This window comes from Scylla paramamosain, chromosome 22 (genome assembly GCF_035594125.1).
Source record: "Scylla paramamosain isolate STU-SP2022 chromosome 22, ASM3559412v1, whole genome shotgun sequence".
Lineage (NCBI taxonomy): Eukaryota > Metazoa > Arthropoda > Malacostraca > Decapoda > Portunidae > Scylla > Scylla paramamosain.
The window spans coordinates 1,072,501-1,082,500 of NC_087172.1; the positions used below are offsets into that span (position 1 = coordinate 1,072,501).

Consider the following 10,000-nt stretch of genomic DNA (forward strand, 5'->3'; position numbering starts at 1 on the left):
AAAGATATTTCATAATTCACTTAACGTTTTGAAACATTGCTCTGGAGAGAGAGAGAGAGAGAGAGAGAGAGAGAGAGAGAGAGAGAGAGAGAGAGAGAGAGAGAGAGAGAGAGAGAGAGAGAGAGAGAGGATTATCGGAAAGCTGTCCAGACACCTCATTATTCAGGAAATTACTAGCGTTACCCCCTCCCCCCACACCCCCTTCTGGACAGCCATATATATACTCTGGGTGACTTATGAATGACTGGGTGACTGACTGGATGACTGATGACTAGTGGGGTACGTGGGGTGACTGACTGATTGGTACGTGGGCTGACTGACTAACTGACTGACTGGGTGACTGGGTGACTTATGACTGACTGGATGACTGACTGAGTGACTAAATGTATGGGTGACTGAGTAACTGATTGGGTACGTTTGTGTCTGACTGTCTGTGTAAGTGAGTTGACTGACTGACTAGTGGGTACCTGAGTGACTGACTGACTAACTACGTGACTGACCCATGAACTGAGGGGATACGAACGAGTGACACAACTAAACCCTCACAAAACAAAGACATATACTTTTCAAATAGTTTTACAATCAACCTAAAACATTAAGTCTCACCATAACTAATGTTAAGAAAAAAACAATAATAAAAACTTAGCTATTGGCTCACACTCATCACTCGTGACCTACCAACCCTACATACACATCCCCTCCCACAGCAGCCTTCCCACACAGCTGAGGCACAAAGGAATATAAATGCAGGAGGAAATGTTACGGGGACAGTCAGGTGGGCAGTAAGAAAAGCCTGTATCCGCTGCTTTCTTATTCACCTCGATGCTTGGGTCTCTATAGAGGGAAGTGCATTGCTGGGACAGACTATAGTGGTGAGGGTGGGTTTGCTAATATTTTACTGTATCCTGAGTTCTTTTATCATCTTTTGATTGCTGTGAATATTGTGTAGTGCATGCTTTGAATATCGTTTTAAAAAGACGCCACTTGCATCAACTAACATTTCAAGAATCATAAGGGAGCTTTAAAAGATCACACCAGCTTATAGAAGAGGATGATAAGGTGAAATAAGTAGATATTTTTCATACAGGGACTGCCACGTGTAGGCCTGATGGCTTTTTGTAGCTTGCCTTACGTTACTATGTTCTCAAGTGTCTTTTAGCTCTATACAGCATAGGTAGAAACTTCAATGAAAGATATTTAATAACGATACAAATGGAGACAAGTGGAGATATGCTAACAATTTACGGGATGGGAAATTTTAAAGAGAATCAGTCATCGGAGCCGAGAGGACAGGAGCACAACGAGTGAAGCCAGCAGCCGCGCCCACCACGAGGCAGGGCAGGACAGCTCACGCATCACCATCACATAAAGCATTGGTCACGTCGCTTCTATTGGCTGTACATTGCACTGAATCACTCACACAACACCGTATCGCTTCACAAACGATGACACGTAGTTACTTATACCCTCGCCATAACACCAAATCAAGGGATAACTCGTAAATTCAGAAGACTGGAACGGATCCCTAACAGAACGCCATATCACTACACAAATGATGACACCTAACCTTATAATCCCTCGCCATAACAGCAAATCAAGGGATAACCCATAAATTCCAAAGACAAACAGAAATCGCTAACACAACAACCTATCATTACACAAACAATGACACGTGACCTGCCCCACACCTGTCACCGTTACCTGCAGCTTCGTCACGGTGGCAAAGCACAACACTAACTCGTAAACTACTCGTAACTCATAAACTGACTCGTTAACTCTGAACACTGAACGCACCTGACGCAAAAGCGGTCACGGGGAAACGGATGAGCAGAGGCAGGTGAGCAGAGCGGAGCGGGGCGGCCAGGTGAAGTATGGGAGAGAGGGAGAGGGAGAGCCAGGTAAAGTGTGGGGAGTAAGAGAGAGAGAAAGGGACAGGTGTGAGAGAGAGAGAGAGAGAGAGAGAGAGAGAGAGAGAGAGAGAGAGAGAGAGAGAGAGAGAGAGAGAGAGAGAGAGAGAGAGAGAGAGAGGTAATTACTCACGTCCACAATTCATGAGCAACTTCCGGCATCACACACACACACACACACCCACCCACCGCCGCGTAGTAATGAAGATGAGTGGGCCACGCGCCGACACACGCACAGTCACACACACACACCACTCCCACTCTCCCAGGCGCTCTCACAACAGGTGCGCGTGTGATGGACAGCAGGGCACGCAAACGCAGACAGGACACGCGGGTATTTGAAGGAATAAGATGAGAACAAAGGGAAATAGAGAGAGACAGGCGGAGAGGAATGGATGCAATACACGAGGTGGGGTAAGGAAGGTAGAGATGAACAGACAGACAGACAGACGGGCATACAGAGACAGAATAAGACGAATACAATGAGAAACAGAGGCAGGCAATGAAGAATGCAGGCATGACACGAGGTTGAGAGAATGAAATAGTGACAAATAGATATAGGGTGACAGACAGACAGACAGAGACAGGACACGCGTGTACTTGTAAGAATAAGACAAAGAAAGAAGGAAATACATAGAGACAGGTACTGAAAAGTGAAGACAAGACACGTAGTTGAGCAAGAGAAGGAGAAAAAAATGAGATGGATAAAGACAGACAGATATATAATTCACACAAACAGACGGAGGGACGGAAAAAAATAATTTAGAGACGTACAGACAAACCACAAGAGTACACAGAATAGATAAATAGAGAGAGATAAACAAAGACAGTAACAGACAAAACCACACATGCACAAATAAAAAAAAACACAAACACGAAAAAAATAACAAAAAAATACTAAACAATCTGAAAAAGAAAACCTATAAGAAAAATTAAAGAGAACAGTGAAGACGAAAATGAGAAAAATAAAACACACACACACACACACACACACACACACACACACACACACACACACACACACACACACACACGGACAACACAAACACACACCACAAAGTAAGAAAGAACTTGTACAGATGACTTTTTCACCCTCTCATAATGCTCCCGTCAACCGCAGAGCAAGAGAAGAGAGCAGGAGGGGAGGGAAGACACGGGAAGGGACGTGGAGGGGGAAGGGTAAGGAAGACAGGTGCAAAACAAATAAATACATCACGAAGGGCCTCCCACAAAAGCGAGGAGCACTCAAGGACCGTGAAAAGGAGATGGCAAAACTGCTATGTGGCAAAACCTGAGAGAGGCGAAGGCAGGATGACCAAGAGGAAAGGAAAATAGGTGAAGGAGAGTGGAGAAATTCAGACAAGAAAAACCGTGCATAGCGAACTCGAGGAGAAGAAAAGGAGAAGGTTTACGTGACGCAGAGGGAAGGAGAATAGGTGAAGGAAAGTAGAGGAAGTGAAAAAAAGAATGTTGAAGTGATTCGGACGGAAGGAAAAATAGACAAGAGGGAAGTAAGAGAGGGAAATAAAGGAGGGATTGTTATTCGAAGGGAAGGAAGAGGAGGAAGGAAAAAGGAAAAGGGAACAGGAAAGAGGAGAGAAATGAAATGGAAGAGAAGGAAAGGGAAAGAAAGGAAGATAATGAAAGGAAAGAAAAGGCTACGAAAGAAAAACTAGGCCGAATGAGGGAAAAACGGAAAATGAAAATAATCGAAAAATGTAAGAAAAACGAAGCAAAAGGAAAGAGGAAAATACAAAACAAGGAACAATTAAAAGTGGACATAGAAAAGGAAGAGAAAAGCGAAGTTAAAGTCAAGGAAGGATAAGGAAATAAAAGAAAACATTAAAAAAAGAAACGCTAAAGAAAAAAGGAAGAAACCAACGACAAAAATAGAGAAAAGAAAAACAAAAACAGAGAATTACCAGAAAAAATAAGGAAGGAAGGAAGGAAAAGAATAATTAAAGAGATAATCACCGCCCCACCACCACCACCACCACCACCACCACGACCACCACCACCATCAGACCCCATTCCCACCATCACCTTACCACCACCACCACCACCACCACCACCACCACGAGACCCCATTCCCTCGCCCCATCACCTCATGAAGGCCGCGCCCATACCGCTGCTTCCCAGGGACAAATATTCACCATTTCTTTCATGGAGAGAGAGAGAGAGAGAGAGAGAGAGAGAGAGAGAGAGAGAGAGAGAGAGAGAGAGAGAGAGAGAGAGAGAGAGTATGGGGAGGGAGCCTTAAAGAGAGCAGGTAAGGGAGGGAAGGAAGGGACGGAGTGAGGGAGAGAAGGGGAGAAGTGAGGGAGGGAAGGAGGAAAGAAATATAAAGGAACACAAAGGAAAACCAAGCTGTAATGTATCTTTAAGTCCTAATAAGGCTTGCAAGGGAGGGAGGTAAATAGGTGAATCAGTGTGACGCCCTGCGGGACATAAGCCTCCAAGGGTGATGCGCTAATGCCGCCCTCTGCCCGCCCGCCATGCCTCCCTCACCGCCTCGTTCACCGCCACCCTCTCTCCTCCTCCCTCTGCACCCCCCGCCGCTGTTTTCCATTCTTTTTTTCCTTTTTTACTGATTATTTTTACTTTTTTATTTCTTATTTCGTGTTTTCTTTTCATGATTATTTTTTCAGGAGATATCTACGCATATTCTTCTTTTCTTTTTTCTACTTTTTCATTTCCGTTTTTTTTTAGATCTTTTTTCTTTACTTTTTTTTTTATCTATTTCCTATAAGAGGGTTTTTCTTTCTCTTTTCTTTTCTATTTTTTGAGGTGACGCGTTGTTTTTTTCTTATCTATTTCCTATGAGATAACGATTTTCTTTTCTTATCTTTATCTTCCAGGAGAAACTGGCTTTTTTTCTTTTCATTCAATTTTTTCCACCCCCCATGTTTACTTTTTCTTTTCTTTCTTACTCTTTTTCTTAATGGCTTATATTCTCCTTAGATAATGCATCATTAAGGACTAGTTTCTATACACACACACACACACACACACACACACACACACACACACACACACACACACACACACACACACACATTCATACCAACATCCACACACTTGTATAAGCAGATGATCGTTTCTTCACTACCTAGAGAGAGAGAGAGAGAGAGAGAGAGAGAGAGAGAGAGAGAGAGAGAGAGAGAGAGAGAGAGAGAGAGAGAGAGAGAGAGAGAGAGAGAGAGAGAGAGAGAGAGAGAGAGAGACAGAGAGAGAGAGAGAGAGAGAGAGAGAGAGAGAGAGAGAGAGAGAGAGAGAGAGAGAGAGAGAGAGAGAGAGAAACGCATACATTTGACAAACTATGTAGATGTGTGTGGTCCGTTTAATTAAGTGCGTGTGTGTGTGTGTGTGTGTGTGTGTGTGTGTGTGTGTGTGTGTGTGTGTGTACATGCACTTCCCCACACACCTACGTACAAACGCGCGCACACATGCACACTTACACAAATATAAACGTGTCGCAAACCTTTATACCACCTGTCCCCTGAGAAAATAAATAAATAAATAAATAAATAAATAAATAAATAAATAACATACATGAGAAAATAAAAAAAAACACACATTATGCAACCCCTTACAATACCACAAGAGCGAGCAACAACAGACGGCGCAGCGCAAACTTCAGATGACCTTAGTGTGTGTGTGTGTGTGTGTGTGTGTGTGTGTGTGTGTGTGTGTGTGTGTGTGTGTGTGTGTGTGTGTGTGTGTGTGTGTGTGTGTGTGAACAAAATAAGATTAAGGCTCCTTCCAAGACACGCTTCCTTTCCTCTCCGAATTTCTGTAAAGGTGAGGAAAGACTCAGCACGGGAACTCTTGTTGAAAAAAAGGAGAGAAAAGAGGAGGACTAAAGAAGGAGAAGGAGGAGGAGGAGAACAGATACTGGGAATAGGAAAAAAATGAAATGATACAAATAACGAGTGATGAGGTGATGGATAGACAAGAAAGGGAAGAAAGAGGGAGATAGGAAGAAAGTTAATGAAGGAAGGAGGAAACACATATTGAACTGGTGTAAGGAAGAGAGAGAAAACGTGTAGGTAGAAGGAAAGGGAGTAAAAACAAAGGAAGAAAAGGAAGGAGGGAAGGAGGGAGAGAAAGATGGATGGAGGGATGAAGGTCAAGAGGAAATATGGAAGGAGGAAAATGTTGATAAAGGAAGGAGGGAGGAAAAAATACGAGAAGTACGAGAAATGATTGATGAAAGGAAGGAAGGAAGGAAGGAAAAAAATAAAGAAAAAAAGAATAAACTGAGAAAAGAAAAGAAAAATTAAGAAAAGAAACAGAAGAACCACCAAAGAAAGAAGGAAAAAAAGAAAAGATTAAAAGAGACAAAGAGAAAAGAAAGATAAATAAGGAAATATGATAAAAGGAGACATAAGTGGAAGCAATTCACACAGAAATGAGGACAGAAAAAAAACAACACGGACGATAAAGAAAATAGAAAAGAGAGAGAAGAGAATATAGGACGAAAGGATGGGATAAAAAAATATTGAGAAACAAGAGAAGAAGAAAAGAAGAGAAATATGGAACGAAGGATAAAAAAAAAAAAAGATGGAAGAGAACACGAATATCATAGAGAAAGAGAGGAAGAATAAAGAAAAGACGAAAGGAGAACAAGTGAAGAATGGGAGCAGAGGGAAAGAAAAAGAAATGACACAGGATAAGAAAATAAGAAATAAAAATAATAAAGGAGGAATTACGTCAAGTAGAAGATAATGAGGAAGGAGGAAAAAAGGAAAAATAATGCAATGAAAAGGAAAAGAAGTAAGGGAGAGGAAAAAAGGAAAACAAATGAAATGAAAGAGAAAAGAAAGTAGGGAGGAAAAAAGGAGGAAAAATAACGAAATGAAAAGAAAGAAGAGGAAAAAAGCAAGGAAAAAGCAAAGGAATGAAATGAATAAGGACGAAACGCAGAAAAAGGAGGAAAATAACGAAATTATAAGAATCAAGGAGGTAAGAAAGAAAAAAAGGAAAAAAGATAAACTAAATAAAAAAGGAAAAAGAAAAAGAAAAAAGGAAGACAGGAAACAAGAAACTAACAAATAAACGAAAGAAAAGAAAAAGAAAGAGTATCATAAAATCATATTCTGACACATTAATGAACCACCTCCTCCTCCACCTCCTCCTCCTCCTCCTCCTCCTCCTCCTCCTCCTCTTCCACCGCTCCGCACTTCTTCTTCCTCCTCCTTGGCGTGACAGGTGTAAATTAATTGAAGACTGCAACTCCCATCTAGTCACAAGAAGTTGTTTTTCTTCACTAACCTTAGGAGGAGGAGGAGGAGGAGGAGGAGGAGGAGGAGGAGGAGGAGGAGGAGGAGGAGGACAGACAGGTTGGATGGGGAATTAATGATAAAAAATGCAAATTAATGCGCTCCAGTAAACACACACACACACACACACACACACACACACACACACACACACACACACACACACACACACAATTTGTATAAAAAGGTAATTACGGGGAAAATTAAGGTTAATGAACGTATACTCTCAGCTCAGGAGTGTGTGTGTGTGTGTGTGTGTGTGTGTGTGTGTGTGTGTGTGTGTGTGTGTTTGTGTGCCCTCTTTAGGCAAGTGGCATGGAGTGTCACCTCTTCACGCTTCGCTCGTACATTAGAGTCTATTATCATTATTACTATCATCATCATCATCATCATCATCATCATCATCATCATCAACATCATCATCATTATTGTTGCCGTTATTATCATTGTTATCCTCGTCGTGATTCTAGTCATCGAGCGAGTGTTTAGTGATGTCATTAGCCAGTCGCTGTTTCATAATGGCATCAAACAAACACACACACACACACACACACACATTTTAGTGACTCTACACTAAAAGGTCCATGCCTTTATGTATCACCACCACCACCACCGTCATTAATGTAATGTTATCGCTACTAACAGTACTAGCAGTACTAACAATAATTGTACTCTATTTTTAGCTGCTACTACTACTACTACTACTACTACTACTACTACCACTACTGCTACCGTTGCTACTACCACTGCCACTACCACTACTACAACAGTACTACTACTACTACTACTAATGTTAAAGCCATCTTCTCTCCCTCTCCCTCTTCCTTCTCCCTATCCACTCGTTACCTCCAACATTACAACAACACCAACAACAAAAACAACAACAACAACGTCTGAGAAACAAGGAAAGCATTCACACCGCAATATAATCACACACACACACACACACACACACACACACGGGCGGCCTCTTTCAGCCATACGCTTCCTATTACGTCTTCCACTCCCCCACCGACCACCGCCCACGCCCTACTTCATAATGTGTGTGTGTGTGTGTGTGTGTGTGTGTGTGTGTGTGTGTGTGTGTGTGTGTAGAACGCATAACTTCCTCTTACTATGAGCAGGCAATAAGAGAGAGAGAGAGAGAGAGAGAGAGAGAGAGAGAGAGAGAGAGAGAGAGAGAGAGAGAGAGAGAGAGAGAGAGAGAGAGAGAGAGAGAATAAAGATAAACACAGACAAACACACAAGGCACAAAAAACGTAACCCTGTGTGTGTGTGTGTGTGTGTGTGTGTGTGTGTGTGTGTGTGTGTGTGTGTGTGTGTGTGTGTGTGTGTGTGTATCAGCGCTTCACCCTCGCAATGGATTCAGTAACGAGCGCGCTAATTAGAACTGCCTGATTCCAACAAATTTTTCATTATTTTTTAACTCGACTCCCTGAACAGTGGATGTAATCTCCCTGCTCCCCTGCAATACCACCCCTACACTTACCTATTACTCTACAATACTGTCCCTACTTTCCTCTACCCATTACAGTACTGAAGTTAAACCCTTCTCACCTCTACAATCTCGCCTATGTATCTTTTCTTACCCTTACAACTCTTTCTTTCCCTATATACTCTCTTTCCCTGTATCCTCTCTTCCCTCCTAATGATATTTCCCACTATATCCTCTCTTCCCCCATACAATATTACCCATACTCTCCCTCTCTCCATCACCTAATATATACACCCACACCACCCTCACCTCACAGCTTCCCATCCCAGCCAGCCTCCCTCGTGGGGCTTAAAATCATAATACCATAAGACCCTTCCCTGGGGGCATTAACTCTGAACTAACTCCACGTAGCCCCAGCTTAGTAGAGAGAACCAGGGGAGTGTTGTTGTTATTATTATTATTATTATTATTATTATTATTATTATTATTATTATTATTATTGTGGAGGAGGAGATGGAAGTTAAGTCGTTTTAATGTAGTTTGATTAATTATACTCATACAAAAGACTGGGATATATTAAAAGGTACAGATTTATTACAGTCTTTTATCATCATTTATTTCTGATGCTCCTGCTGTTACTATTACCACCACCACCGCCACCACCACCACCACCACCACCACCACCACCACAACTTCCGTTCTTTACACAAGGGATAAGTTAAGACAGACACACACACACACACACACACACACACACACACACACACACACACACACACACACACACACACACACAGAGAGAGAGACACTCAATAACTTTTCGCCTCTCCCAATATGAAACACACCTCACTTCATTCCATCACTTCCTCCCTACTTAACCATTTCATTACTGCAAGTGTTACAAGTGTTACGAGGGCCAGCAACACTTCACAGCCTTGAGTGTTGGTATGTGTGTGTGTGTGTGTGTGTGTGTGTTGCTTTGTTTTGGTATGAGTTGCTGTGTGATTTGGAGTGTTATAATGTGTTGCTGTGTTGCTGTGTTGCTGGCAGGGGCGTGGCTCTCCTTGTCATCAGAAACACAACAATTGATACAAAATCGCAACTCAAAATGCATATGACAAGGAAGATATTACATTAGCATTTGTTCTATTTAATATACGTACACCTCTCTCTCTCTCTCTCTCTCTCTCTCTCTCTCTCTCTCTCTCTCTCTCTCTCTCTCTCTCTCTCTCTCTCTCTCTCTCTCTCTCTCTCTCTCTCTGCCAGATCCATTTTCCCGCTTCTTTCTTCCATTGTTTCCTTTCTTCTTTTCCATTAACTTGTCCTTCTTTCCTTCTTCCCTTTTTATTTTCCTCGAACATTTTTCCTCCACATAT

The 10,000-nt window shown here is 42.1% G+C and overlaps 1 protein-coding gene across 2 annotated transcripts in view; it reads right to left on the bottom strand.

The window, feature by feature from the left end:
- LOC135111404 (somatostatin receptor type 5-like) overlaps positions 1-10,000 on the bottom strand; it is a 191,339-nt gene that overhangs the window by 137,767 nt on the left and 43,572 nt on the right. The window lies entirely within an intron of this gene.